Genomic DNA, 15,342 nt, shown 5'->3' with positions numbered 1-15,342 from the left:
CACAGAGCTGCGCTCGGTAGTGAAGTGAAATCACGCTATAAAAATAAAACTACTGAATAATAATAATAATAATAATAATAATAATAATAATAATAATAATAATAATAATAATAATAATAATAATAATAATAATAATAATAATGGACTGCAATACCTCTATACGTAAACTGCAACCATGTGAGTAAAATTTTAAAATTTTAATTATTTATGCTTTCATATCTATACAAGTCCTTTATATATATATACACATTGGTGTTTTTTCTCGGTCTCTCGCTTGTGCGTCAACAATAATCATAAATACGAAAGAAACATCAACACATGTCCATAGGCGGTGATCTGTCAAAAAGTAAACGCTGTAAAGACTAACCCATAACAAAACCAAACAAAGAACGATGGACGGATAACTGTGAATACGATGTAGCGGTTGATTTATGATTTACACACACAACCATGCAATACTTCTCCAAACACATACGAGAATATGTAAATACCCAAAAAAATTAACAACGCCCACATGTGACATAGACGCCTGATACCCAACAGAAGAACACAACCTGCACTGCACAAACAACACACAATACAAAAATTAATACAACAGGCGACTCAAACCAAAACCCGTAACAAAATATACTGATGCAAAACAGTATTCTCCAGGAAAGAAATTGCAGCACACACAACAAAGTGCAGCAAGTGATGCAATAGAAAGTTACTTGAAATTATCAGATGTCGAAAAAATATTATTGGTGCTAGAGCAGAACAGACCAGACCCAGTGGTGGCGGACAAGATGCACCACATATGCTATATAGATGATACTGCATGACCCTTTGACCCACGAATAGTCAAGAAGGAAGGCGAAAAGATAGAGAGATACAACACTCTTAAGTACGATATAATCCAGTTATGGAAAATGAAGAAGGTGAAGATAGTGCCAGTTATTGTTGGGTCCTTGGGAACAGTATCAGAAGGCATCAAGAGGAATATAAAAGAAATTGGAATAGAATGTCCAGTAGAAATGTTACAAAAGGTTTGCTTCCTTGACACAGCCGGAATAATCAGGAAAGTATTAGAGAGCTGAAAAGAACGGATAGCATGGTACCGTATGGTACAGGTAGTAAGCTCGCTACGCATGCAAGACTCCAGAAACTCCAACAAAGCCTGTGAAAAAGAGAGAAATAATAATAATAATAATAATAATAATAATAATAATAATAATAATAATAATAATAATAATAATAATAATAATAATAATAATAATAATAATAATAATAATAATAATACAAAAATCAGCATTGCATGGAACTTCAAGAATTCTTCGCAGGGTTCTTGAAGCATGACCAGTAAACAAGTGTCACCTTTGTCTGCTGGCTGTGGACAGCTGACATTTTCCATCATACCCAGCAAAATAAGCTGAGAGTTGCCATCAAATAATAATAATAATAATAATAATAATAATAATAATAATAATAATAATAATAATAATAATAATAATAATAATAATAATAGTAATAATAATAGACAATACGTGCCGAATGTCATATCTGTACTCAATGAATCCTTTGTTTAATTGTTCTGTTGTACAACCAACATAAATCAAGTTGTGTTTGGTGCATTCTGCTGCGTACACTAAACGCGTACGCTTGCCGAACATTTTACATCAAACGGCTGCAATTTCGAAAAAGACTTGAAAGTGCATATTGTCAAAAAATATTCTGAATCTGCTACATTTTAGTCCTCAAAATGCATGAGGAGAAATATGTCTGCGAGTTATTAACGTCACACCCTGGAGGGATTAATAAAATGGCCGGAGAATTTTATCTTATTTACTCGAAACTGTTTGATTAAATATTCTTTTTATTTTTCTGTTTTCTTTTTTTCTCTTTTGTTTTCTTTTTTCTTTTTTCCTTTTCTTCTTGCCAGTTGTAACCGTGAAAATTGAAGACTAAGAATGTGATTCCATCAACGTGGGGATGCTGTTTGCCTCATTCAAATTTTGGATTTGAATTTCTATAATTTTGAATTTCTATCTATCACTTTTCATTTTCAACTCGACAAAGACAGGAAAACTGTTGCAATATCGTTCAACCAATAAAATATCTATTGTAATCGCATTGCGCTCGTCGTATTGTCTATTTACCTTTGTGAAGAGCTGCGTCAATTCTTTGAAAATATAATAATAATAATAATAACAATAATAATAATAATAATAATAATAATAATAATAATAATAATGATAATAGTAATGGGTTGTCCCAAACACCGTTCAGTTCTTATAGACACTAAGCTTCAAGCACTCTAATAAGAAACTAACGTCAGTTCGTCCCTTGCGCATGATCTTCGAAACTTCATCGTAGTTCAAAAATAGGTTATATTTTGCGAGAAGAAAAGTTGTATTTTATGTGCTTGAGATCACCTTGAAAATGAAAAATGAAAATAAACGTTATCGATACGTCGTGAATTTTAAAGGCAAGAAAGCAACGGAAACCCGCAGGAAGATATGCGCTGTGTACGGAAAGGATGCTGTTATGGAACGTGGGAGCCAGAAGTGTTTTAAAGATTTCGATAGGGTATTTTTCCGGTTAAAGATACATATCGCTTTAGCCGGCTGAGATTAACAGCGAAACTAACCGGTGTTATACGACCGAAATGATCGCAAATATTCTCCAAATATCCAAAACGTGATTTGACAAACAATCTACATCACCTTGGTTACATCGGCAGACTCGATGTTTGCATCTCACATCATTTCAATGAGGATAATCTCGCCCAACAGATTACTTTAGTTTTTATCATTTGCTTGTTTCAGACATTGGGCTGTAGCCAAGATGGAGGTCTGTCACAAATGAATAGGTGACAGGAAACGTGAGATTTAATTGAGAAGTTGAGTAAATAATACAACTAACGCCATGACCAAAGTAACCAGATTATCTCTAGAAAACATGGTCAAATGTATTTAGAGATACACAGCCACATATAAGGAGGAGACAGTTTTGTTTGAGTCTAAAAACACTTTCGCTGTATTTCACTTACAAAAACACTCTTTATCCGTGGGGTTATTTTTTTCTGTTGGCTTGCTAAAATGTGTTCCAATATCTTTTAAATGCCTCATCATCAACTCACAATAACTGCTGTTTTTATCTGCTTCGTACATTCTGCTTCAGTTGTGTCACTAATTTAATGTTGTCATTAATGTTTCCTCGCTAATAATATTGTTTCGGCTCTTTCCTAATGGCTACCTAATGACGATATTGATTTCTTTAAAACAAAGCAAGGGAACGGTAATAGTATTTCCAACCATTTTATGTTGGTTAAAAGACAATATACTCTTCTTCGTTAAAATTAAATGAATAAAGCGAATGTTAACGGCCTAACATGGAATAAGGTTTAGTCAAATTCTCTTTGGAAATTTCAGACATAAATATATTAAAGACTATGATAGCCTTGGTTAATTGAATGATCAATTAATCTGTAGGGAACTAGTGAATGAATGATCGATTTATTAGTAGGTGAGGAGCTAGTGATGTCCACTAGGTTACAAACTAGAATATATTTATGATGAGTTTATCAATCACCGTACAATATTTAAATGGTTACTGCTTCGTTGTGACAGAAATTATCGACCAAAATAGATAACTTAATTCAAAGACGAAATCCTTCAAGTGTTTATTCTTTGTGGTTGAAAACTTAAGTTTTTACCATTTTGCTTTCCAGTATTTACTTTTGTGTTCTGAAGTTTTTTTTGTTGTTTTTTTTTTTTAATAGTCGATTTTCTTTTTCTGTAATTCGTGTCCTTAGTTTTCCTCAATAGATTTCCTTCTATGAAGTGTGTAAACTACGTGTGCATACTTTATTTCTTCATAAAAATATTTCTTGAATATTTATATTTGTAATTCTTTAATTCCATTCAGCTTTACAGAATGACTTCTATAGTCATTTCATTTGTGAAGAATATTGACAATAGATTTAAATGTTCGTTTCTAAACTATTTTCCAGCGTTCGTTTAGTATAGTTTCCGATTTATAATGGCGGCAGCTTTCAGTAGTGTTCTGTTCGCAGCTGCCTTTTCATGCTGACCGGCAGAGTCTGAAGAATCCAATGGAACAGGAATAGTTGCCTTATCGTTTATGGTTACTCATTCAAAGAATGGAATAAATAAAACTGCTGATCTGAATTAATGAACGTTTCATTATTGATTCCTTCACATATGATGAATATTCATTGCAATTGAATATTCAATTCTTTGAACTAATAGTAAATATTTGAAATGCTTAAAACCTCCTATACATTTATTGTAGATATAAAGTTGACGTTCGTTTGGCGCCATCTAGTGTTCAGAATTCTGTTCGATATTGAATTACACTACTTATTTTTATTTTAAAGTACATGGTAATTGTTATTTCTGAAACTAAACTCAGTTGGCGGGGTGGGGGCGTAGACCCCCCCCCTCCACCACTCCGCTATTACGATGTTAATTTCTACCAACATTGGAACAAAGAATTCATTTTTTGTTTTCTGTCTGAATCTAATGAGTTTAGATTCTTCTTTAAAACAGTTCCCGTAAAATTCACATTAAAATACAATGCAGCAGAACTGAAATAAATCATACGTTGACCCAGAGAGTTTCTAGTCATAAAATTTAGGTAAGGAGTCGAGTGTTTTATTAATAAGGCTGGTTCGTTGGGTAGACGGTGGCACAAATCTATTTCTGTAAACACGCCATCGAGTTTCGATCGCCAGCTAAAGACAATTTAGTTTTCTAATGCAATTAGCAATCTTCGCAATCTCATGCCATTCTGTGAATATGTTGCTCCGTGTTCGGGATCCTTTACAGTTGTTGATCTACCGATTGTGCGTGTGGGGTGGGAATGATGTTTATTATATCAAAAGCTCTCAATCTACCCAGAGTTTAACCCCAGGCTGGGTTGTTCCCGAGTGTAGGGTAGGAACAACCGCTTGTCGTTTATACAAGAGTATATTGACCTTGGAATGGTGTGCGGAGGCGGGTGATTCAAGTCTTTGTAAAATAATTTTAAAATTTAGAAATTGTAGAAATGTTACTAGACGGGCTTATAGTTCTTCGTTGATTTAGAAGCATGTAAAAAAACATTTATCCTGACCAAACTCCATCTCTATAACCTTTGAAAATGCCATAACATGGAAATTATTTCCAGTTTGTTTACAAACAAGCAATGTGTTAAGTTAGTGGTTCTGTCTTCGTGTGAACCAGTTGCATATTCTTCAGAAAATGCGATTGGTCCACAGGAAGAGAGTGGGAGGGGTTGCTACTGAAAGTATAAACAACATCACAGACTGTCCCCTTGAAATATACTTCTGCAATACAGTATCTAATCAGCGACTATCGAATCACTTCTTGTATTTCATTTGAGAATAACGGCCCAGGGTGAAATCACATTGTCTATGGCCTTAATGATGGTATCTGGAACTATAGCACGTCGAAGGAATTCGACGAATGGAAAATATAGTCAAATACTTTGAGGTAATCCAACCAGACTGTGATCAGAGTCCTCCTATACTATCATCACAGTTTTGTTAACGTCCCCAAACTCCTTTCTTGTTCAATTGGGTTGACATTATCACACTCACAGTGATCATGGAGGAACAGGTTCGGTCAGGCTGCATAAATTTTATACATGAGATTCTGGTATGCAAGTATGCAGTAGTTTTTTTTTTTTTTTTTTTTTTTTTTTTTTTTTTTCTTTATTATTGTTGTTAGATATCAGTTGTGTTTCTGCCAGAGATAATCATCTAGGTATGTTTATATTTCCATTGAATGCTTACTGATAAAAGGGGCAAATATACTCCGATAAAAGTTCAGTTTTTTTTTTTTTTTTTTTTTTTTTTTTTTTTTTTTTTTTTTGCATCAGTATCTAACAATGGAGTCCCTTCCTGGTGCATTGCTTTCCTCAAGTTTCACTGACGGTTTTCAATTCTCCATTTAATACGATTACTCTCTATTACTCTGTATTACTATTTTTTTTTGAAGGTTATTAATCTCAGTTTCAATGTTCTCTTTTCACTGTTCCAGAACAATGTTCATAGTCTATTTTTTCACTCTTTGTTGATGGGGAATGTATTATTTGTCTGTTTTCATGTGATAAGCAAGATCCCGTGACCGAAGGTTCTCCATACGTCAATTTTCCATTTTCTAACTCCGCGATGATATTCTTACATATATACATATATGCATGCATACATGTATGCTTATACATCGAACCTTAGAAAAATCTTACATATTCTACTGCTCCACTTACAGATTGTATTTACGAAGTGCATATTGGATGGTCACATTCTTTGGCTGAAGACCCAAGCCTTTTGAGATTGTCGTTGAAACATTTACTAACATTACCGAGGGTGGAGGGTGGAGGGTGGAGGGTGGAGATGTTGCAACTTTCGAGGTATTCATCTATAAATATTCTCTTCTCACTGATTTTTAAAGAAACGCTCTTGAGACTGAAAAGGATTCATATTTTACTTTCTGACCCAAATAACTGAATCAGTTTTGTATTTTTTTTATATTTGTACTTGACTGAATTTTGGTAGGAATGTTCCATCAATATTCTTTGCATATTCAATAACAGAAATATTGTCTAGTTTATCCCACGACACTCTTTCTTATGGATGGCAATGTATATTCGTTTAACAACATGATGCTGCAATGAAAATGAGAGATAGTAAATTGATGACAGTTTGGTAGCAACTGGTGACCACGGGAGTAGTTTCTTCCGCAAAAGCGTGACATTATAGACATTTTCAGTCATACTCTGCGGTGTTAAGGGCTTTACTGTCCCTTTTTTTAATTAGGTATTTCCCTAGTTATCTCCAGCTCTAGAAGTGTAAAAGCATTAATCCGAAATGTGACGGAATGTAATGGTTACGAGTTTAAGGGAAACTACGATAATATTAACATCAACCTCAAGTTTACGATTTGTTGGCACCAATTGATTATTAGGAGACGAGTTGATAGGAAACTTCCGTTCAGTGTTGGTTCGACTCCTTACGTTCTGACTCCAAATACTGCAGACGTTAGCTTTGTTTTTCATCTTTTTGGAATCGATAAAATAAAGGACTAGTCAAAAGCTGGGAGGCTCGATGACATCGAATATCGCCTTCAGTATTGCTGGCCTAGTGTCTAGATTAGAAATAAATATAAGGATTATGTATACAGTATTTTTGCGTGTACGAAATAACCCAAAAGTAGTCCAATGCGATACAATCATGGATTATAGACACAATGGCATGGTGCTATAGGGTTCGAGTGAGGCACTTAAAGGAATGTCAGTATCCAGGTTCCCGGGTTTTATCCAGTGTATCAATGAAAAACCAAAGATGCTAGCTTCGAATTGATGGATATGGATATATTATTGTTTATGTATGAGAAAAAGAAAGCGGAGCAATTAAGATAATGACATCAATTTATGAGAACAAATTCAATTCCAAGCAAAAACAAACTCGTAGCACCTAAAAATTGTTTCTAATACTCAATAAATTCAATTTGAGAAATTAAATTAAGTTTCGTATTAAATATAGCTATTTGGAAATTTCGTCAGGAGAAGAACTTGATAGAAAGGAGCTCCATTCCAATGTGTTGGTAGATCCTTGATAGACTCATATGTCCGAGTCAATCGAGGATTTAATTTAATTTAATTTTTCAAATCGAATTAATTGGGAATGGAAACAATTATAGGTGCTATCAATTTCTTTTTGTTTCGAATTAAATATGTTCTAGTAGATTGATGTCTATATCTCAATTTCTCCATTTTTTCTCGTACACAAACTGTATATACATATACATATACATATATATATACATATATATATATATATATATATATATATATATATATATATATATATATATATATATATATATATATATATATATATATATATATATACATGCATGCATGCATACATACATACATACATACATACATACGCACGCTTGCACGCGCACACTTGCATGCGCACGTATGTGTACGTATGTTCATAACAGTGAGAGCGACTGATTTAACTCACCCCTACAACAAACTAATTTCAACTACGTTCACTAAATAATAAATTTTGCAATAAGGTCATAGGTAATTACACCTTTTGCGGTAGCTTGTCCCATTGTTTATCGATTATCGATCTAACGACATGTTTGCTTTCCGTTGTTCTGGTAGAGAGATCCGGAGCAGAGGTTTTGGCACAACTTTGCCTGTATTTTCGGTACAGCCCTTCGAAATACAAATATTTTATTTACTTTATCAAAACATTCTACGTAGTTTCGAGAGATATGAAGCTGAAACTAAATAAAAACTAATGAGAGATTACTTTTATGAAATATCAGCTTAAAACCGATATCTATGGTTGACAGAAGATAATAAAAACGGAATTTCGTAAGCAGCTAAAACTAAAATATTAACTTCTATAAGAGCATCTTTGGCAGTAAGAACACTTTGGAAACAGTTATCTGTAGGTTGAGGCTAAGAACCTTTCTTCTCTTTCGATTACTAAACAACAAACGCTCTACGAAGAAAAGGAAAAGAAATACGCACATTCGATAAATTTCTTCCAGACTAATTATTTCCCATCTTTAAGAAGTGTCTCACTTCATGAAATGCTCCATTTATATACTTCCGATTATGTAATGCTGATCGTTTCTAAAAAGAATGAAAGTGGACTGTGCATGATTACCATTGACAAAAATTTTTAAGAACCTAATGATAAGTAAGCAAGCAAAAATTAAAGTAATCTGTATATCCTATGCCTCTTTTTTCCGTATTTCTTGATTTGAAATTCAAACTTTTAATCCCTCCAAATATTATGATGAAATGATTATCTCCCTTGTACTAACTGGCCCACTCAGTGTCTCAAAATATTAGGAACATTTTTCTGTTCAACTACTGCATGGAATTCACCTTCCACCATTACTGCAAAGTTTCATGCGGCCTTAACTTGCATTAGAAGCTATGGCTAGATTTGAACTCACAACACAAAGAGACAGAGCAATACTGAAATGCTCTACGGCCCCCTGTCTGATGTTCTTAAAGTTTTACCCACAGTCTTGGATGGACGCTTTTTTGTCGACCCCGAAAAAATTGATTTTGGCAAGATTGAACAAAGAGTGTAGAGAGACGGAACCAATAACGCGAAGCATCCTTTCCGATGCTCTAGCAACGCTGCCAGTTAGTTCACGTCACCTTCTTAGGAATTCTGCCCGAAAGCTATCAGTGTCCAGATAAGTATATACGGATAATCAGGGACTTCTGTAGTGGTAAACCTACCGTAATCTTTCTTGAAGACTATAGCTCAACATCATGCTTGATAACAAAGATATGTTACCTCCATTTATGCAGCCATCCACTAATTGTTATAATTTGGTTTAAAAACAATATATTTATGCAGTATTTCATCTGATTTGTGTTCCTTTAACAAAGCACACCCTAATATAATAAAGTGCTGATACTCGGATGTGCTTTTTTTTTAGAATAAGATTAATTCCATAAATAATACAAATAATATTAATTTACTCTCCTACATTGAAAGAATAGAAACCTAACATGAAGGTTCGATTTTCCTTTTAGTCCCAATGTATCTACAAGTATCGCTAATGATTCTTTCGTTCATTGCAAAACATATTCTCTAAAACATCATAGAGATTACATTGGGAAAAATATTAGACAGGGTTTCATACAGAAAAATGTTGCTAAGAAAAGAGTGAGTGATGGTAAGCATTTTTAGACCTCTATCCACATTTCATTTTCCTCATAATCCTCTTCCTTAAAAAAAATATTAGATGAGATTTTACAAGATTTTGCTACTGAGATGGCAATTAAAAACCCACATTTGTTTCTTTTTATTTCGAAAAACGTCTCTTACACAATTTATCTTTTGAATTACATCGTTTATTGTACGAAAGTATAACATAAATATTTGCTAAACAACAGCAGCAAAAAATAAATATATTAGCTTAATGCTAAAAAGTGAACCCTAACCCTACGTGTCAGTAGTGAGCTTCTCAGGAAGCACTCTCTTCCTGGTGACCTCCCATAGAACCACAAAACAGCCGGACTAACATATCTCAAAGAAGACTTAGAACGTCCTGCATACCAAAAAGGAATATGCATGGTTATGTTTACCTAAAGCTTAAAAACAGTAATATTGACATGAAGCGAAGACACGAGGTTGCTACATCACATCATACTTCGAAAGCTATGAATGTTCAGTCCTAAAACGAGAGATTGCTATGAAATACCTAATAAACAAAAGAGACAATGGGGATCTTGCAGTTCTAATGTGCAGCCAAAAATGTAGATCATGTCATATTTCTGTGGAAGACATCACACACGTGATTAGCAGCTGCCCCAAAATGTCATCATGATACTACCTCTCTATGCGACATAACGTTGTCGCAAATACCATCCGGAAAAAAAGACTGTCCTGGAATAAATATAGAGACTACCCCCTTGTTACTGAATACACAAACCTCAAAACAAGGAATATTGGTGGAATATTCCCGTCAAAACACGTCAAGTATAAGCAGAACAGGCCGGATATTGTTGTTTGGAACAACAATATCCGGTCATAGAAGTCAGCTGCCCTGCTGATGTGAATGTCTCTTTGAAGGATAACGATGGACAACTGCTTCGAAACCTCCAGCTTTTATATTGAGATTATAAATTCACATTTATACCAATAATAATAATTGGTGCTGATGGTTTTGTGAGTAAATGCCAACGGGAGATTTTGGATAAACAGGGGTTTACAGAAAAAGAAATTAACCGACTGACTCTCACATTACAAATACAATCTGTAAGTGGAACAGTAAAAATATGCAAGATTTTTCTGAAGTTTAGAATGCGACATGGTTTTTGTTCTCTACATTGTAACGATGGAACTTTTTACTTTTGTTAGAAACTAGCTCCTTCCTCATCGGAAGCTTTCAAATGATTAAAAATAGAAAACATACATGCATACATACATACAAACATACATACGTACACATGCCAATGTATACACACACATATAAGTATACAAAGGCATAGATGTGTGTGCATACATCTGCACACGTGTATACATTTGCACACATATACATATGCTCACACACACACACACATACACACACTTACACATAGATAGACATATATAGATAGACGCTTACACATAGATAGACAGACTGACAGACAGACTAACAGACAGGAAGATCGATAGTTAGATAGATAGATAGATAGATAGATAGATAGATAGATAGATAGATAGATAGATAGATAGATAGATAGATAGATAGATAGACATGAGCTTTGGATAACTAAGATATTTAACTGTAAACCGTTATTGCTGTTTTGAAATAAATCTTCATTTGTGATTCTATTCTTGATTTGGGGTTTTGTTCCGATCAGAATTTCTAAATAGGTCAGTAGGATCGATGGGATTAATACAAAACTAGGTCAAGTGGAAATATGACACAGGAATATAATTACCAGCATCCATTGGAATTTACTTTCCTTTCTTGTAAATTTTCCTGAATACGGAAAATGTCGTAATTTGAGAAACTGAAGCAACCATTTAGAAATTTCTATTTAAAATTACTCCGTCAGGATGAAAGGATTTTTCTAGAACAACAAAAGACTTTAAAATTCTCGAACAAAATACCTAATGTATGTCTTTGTAGGGAACTTTATTGCTATTGAAAGCAATAAAAAGGTAATCGATAGAAACAAATATTGCAGTTATGTAAGTAAAAAATAAATAAATAAAAATTAATTTTCGTTCCAAAAGTAATTTTCTTTCAAATTTGTACTTTTTAATCTTGGTGTAGTCGATTTCTCGTTATCGTTTCCAGTGTATTTTGCCGTAAATGATCGTTTTATAATCTTAAATCGATCTATTACTTCCAGAAACGTAATTTATGTGTGAAACTGTTTACATGGTTTCCATAATGGGACCTATATCTTGAAATATTAATTTCCTTCAGGTAAAGAATAATATTATTGTAGGAGTGGTTTTTACTCGCTTAATCTCAGTTGAGATTTATTTTACCCTGTTCACAAACAGATTTTGATTACAACAAATACACCTTCACTATCACCAATGGTTTTCGTGCTGTCGTCAGCAGCCCGTAGTTTTCTAACGCCGTTAATAGTCAGAAAATCATCGTAATATTTTGTACAAGTATAATTCAGCCGAAAGTAATAGAATACAGTCTTCTTTAAAGAAATATTAGATGTTCGTTAAGACATTTTGTTAGCAGTGTATCTGGTTTCTCATCTTACGAGAAATATCAATATCTTTTATATTGATTCATAAATTCACTGCAACTTTCGTGATATCAAGTTGTTAATTTTCTAATTCCACGGTCCTTAAACGATTTCGTTGTTTTCAGATTGACTTTTCTTTTTCTAGAAATAAACAGCATCGATTGATATGTTTATTAATTCTTCGATTAAACTACAACATCGGTTTGTGCACAGTGTTAGTTTTAAACCAGAGATCATTACTTCTAACTTTTCTATCAAAATCTTCATCAATGAACAACACAACACCTTATTTTTATCTAATTAATCTCACCATTGATCTCCACTTCCGTTAAACGATTCCCAACAGTTCAACACTTCGTTGATCTAATTTAATACATAGCTTATTCTTAATTTGATTCATCTTTCTGCTGTATAATCGACACTGAAGCTAACAGTTTCTGTGACTTTCCTGTAAAAAATTTCACACATTGTATAATGTGTCCTTTGTCAGGTTTTTTAAAGTAATAACTGCAGTCGTGTAAAATGTTATAAGAACTACCTAAGACAGTGTAAATAATTTAGAAATGATGTATATACTTAAATACATACATGTGTGTCTGTGTGCGTGTGTGTGTGCCTGTTTGTATGTGTGTGTGTATCTTTAAATCAAGAGCTGAATTTGCATCTTTTCTTTTGTAGGGATGGAAAATAACATTTTTACTTGGCTTCCGAACCATTGTGTCGATTCTCCGAAATAACCGTCAATATTACTCCAGGTAATATAATAAATTCGATGATCTTAAAGATTTACAATTATGTTAATAATGTTCACACTTCCTACACTTCAGTAAATAGAATTTAGGTCATACTTCACCAAGCAATAAAAAATATTTATTTTGTTGATCTCACATCTCCTGCTTTATCTAACTACAATTCATATATTTAACAATATGCTTGCTTATGCCTAACGTGTGTTATTGCCAAAATATTAACAGATTCGCATTCGACAGCTAACTCGAATTTTCTAAGGTATATCAGTCTTTCTACTCTCCTAACGTACTCAAATACCAGACTTACATTCTCTTTCTCTCTCTCTCTCTCTCTCTCTCTCTCTCTCTCTCTCTCTCTCTCTCTCTCTCTCTCTCTCTCTCTCTCTCTATCTATCTATCTATCTATCTATCTCTCTCTCTCTCTCTCTCTTCAGTTATATTTGCTTCATTTCTCACTTCTATCCGTGTCAATTCTCACTGGAATTCATTCACAGTTTCAAGAAATTTCTTCATTAATATTCATCTGACTTCCCTGGGAGATCGTTGTTTGCGTATCATTAAAAAGGTTCTTGAAAGCAGAATGCATTCCAACCTCTTCGAATCTCATAATTTCAGAATTAACAGAATATTCGTTCTAAAATTGTATTTAAGAAATGGATGTTGATAAATATATATTATAGTATGTAGTCCAAGATGGACAGTGCCTTTCGCCTTTACGAGCATCCTAGACGAAATAAAGATCGATGTAGTTTCTACTCAGTTTAAATGTTTGGTGGGAATATGGGAATTACAGAGTTGTAATCAGAAAGAAAGGAACTTGGCAACTGTTGTAGAGCGGAAACAGTTGCAAGGAAGGGAAATGGCGGGACATTATAAGATCTGCAGCAGTGGCAGAGGAATGCACAGTATATTGGTTGGTCAACCAGTTTGGTGGTCTTTCTTAAAGGTACTCCAGAAGGTAGGTGTGTGTGTGTAGCAACCGTAATATAATGTAATGTGAGACATGATGAAGGAAACGAAGCTAGTCTTTGAAATGCCATTTGGCAAGGCTTTAGCTCTGTTGTTGCCATAAGAGCTCAGTAGATATCGTGAGCACAAGCATTATTTAGAGGGCGATAACTATTTTCAGCAATTTATTCATGGAGAAGGTTAGACTTTACAGACATAAAGGAAAGGTTATTTGAAAAAAAAAGCATTAGATAACATTTTTAATATTATATAATTATAAATTGCAACTGACTGTGAAATAAAGACTTGGAGTCGTTTAAGTGGTCTCGTAACCTGCAAGTGATAGCAGCCAAATCTCAATTTCCATGATACTATCTAAAAGTATTAGATAATGTAATTCTAAATTCGCATGGTCACCATTGACCATGTCAGATTTATTAAGGTGAGCCTTAATAAAGTTTAGAATTTGGCGATATTGGATCTTTTAGTTAATTTTGAATATTATCGTTTTTCATCTCAGATTTCTTTGCAACCTGTGCTGTGCTACATTATATTATACTACTTGTTATAGATAGATAGATAGATAGATAGATAGATAGATAGATAGATAGATAGATAGATAGATAGATAGATAGATAGACAGACACACAGACATACAGATAGAGAGAGAGAGAGAGGAATGGATGGATGGATGGATGGATGGATAGATAGAGAGAGAGAGAGAGAGAGAGAGAGAGAGAGAGAGAGAGAGAGGGGCATACAGACAGACAGACAGACAGACAGACAGACAGACAGACAGACAGACAGACAGACAGACGGATAGATGGATGGATGGTTGGATGTGCATATATATATGCACAACGTATATCTAACATGACATACATGCAAACATATACACACGCACACGTGCGCGCGCACACATACAACCATGCATACACGAAGTGGTATTAAAAAGTTCTCGGACTAGTTCTGTAGTGCGCCAACGGGTGGGAGCACAGGTCTGCCTGCGTAGTGAGGGCTAGCAGTGGTTTTCGTGAGGCGGGGTGCCGAGTGACATCGCTGTGTTTACTTCGCAAGTTGTGGTCACCTGTGTCTGCTGCAGTCTGCGAGTTTGTCATGGACAGCAACAAAGAGCCAACGTGAAATTTGGCATTAAACTTGCTAAGTCTGCTACAGGGACATTGAGCATGCTTCGGGCAAACTTACAGCAACGAGGCAATAGGTCGTATGTACTGTTTCGAGTACTTCAAAAGCGGAAGAACGTCCCTGAAATACGATGAGCCGTCTGGAAGACCTTCCACGAGTGCCACCTCCGAAAATGTGCAGAAAATTCATCAACTTCTGCATGAGAATCGTCGGGGGACAATCAACGACATCGTTGATGCTG

At 34.4% G+C, this 15,342-nt stretch overlaps 1 protein-coding gene across 2 annotated transcripts in view; it reads left to right on the top strand.

The window, feature by feature from the left end:
* LOC106884457 (amphoterin-induced protein 2) overlaps nucleotides 1-15,342 on the top strand; it is a 110,725-nt gene that overhangs the window by 79,868 nt on the left and 15,515 nt on the right. The window contains exon 2 of one of the 2 annotated variants that reach the window (XM_014935854.2): nucleotides 12,937-13,013. The exons of the other annotated variant lie outside the window; for it this stretch is intronic. The gene's annotated coding sequence lies outside the window, so the exon portion shown is untranslated. The remainder of the gene's footprint in view (nucleotides 1-12,936; nucleotides 13,014-15,342) is intronic. 2 annotated transcript variants of the gene reach the window in all.

This window comes from Octopus bimaculoides, chromosome 3 (assembly GCF_001194135.2).
Source record: "Octopus bimaculoides isolate UCB-OBI-ISO-001 chromosome 3, ASM119413v2, whole genome shotgun sequence".
In the NCBI taxonomy this organism is placed as follows: domain Eukaryota; kingdom Metazoa; phylum Mollusca; class Cephalopoda; order Octopoda; family Octopodidae; genus Octopus; species Octopus bimaculoides.
Note: the sequence above shows the minus strand (reverse complement) of the source record. Positions and strands in the feature narration are given on the sequence as shown.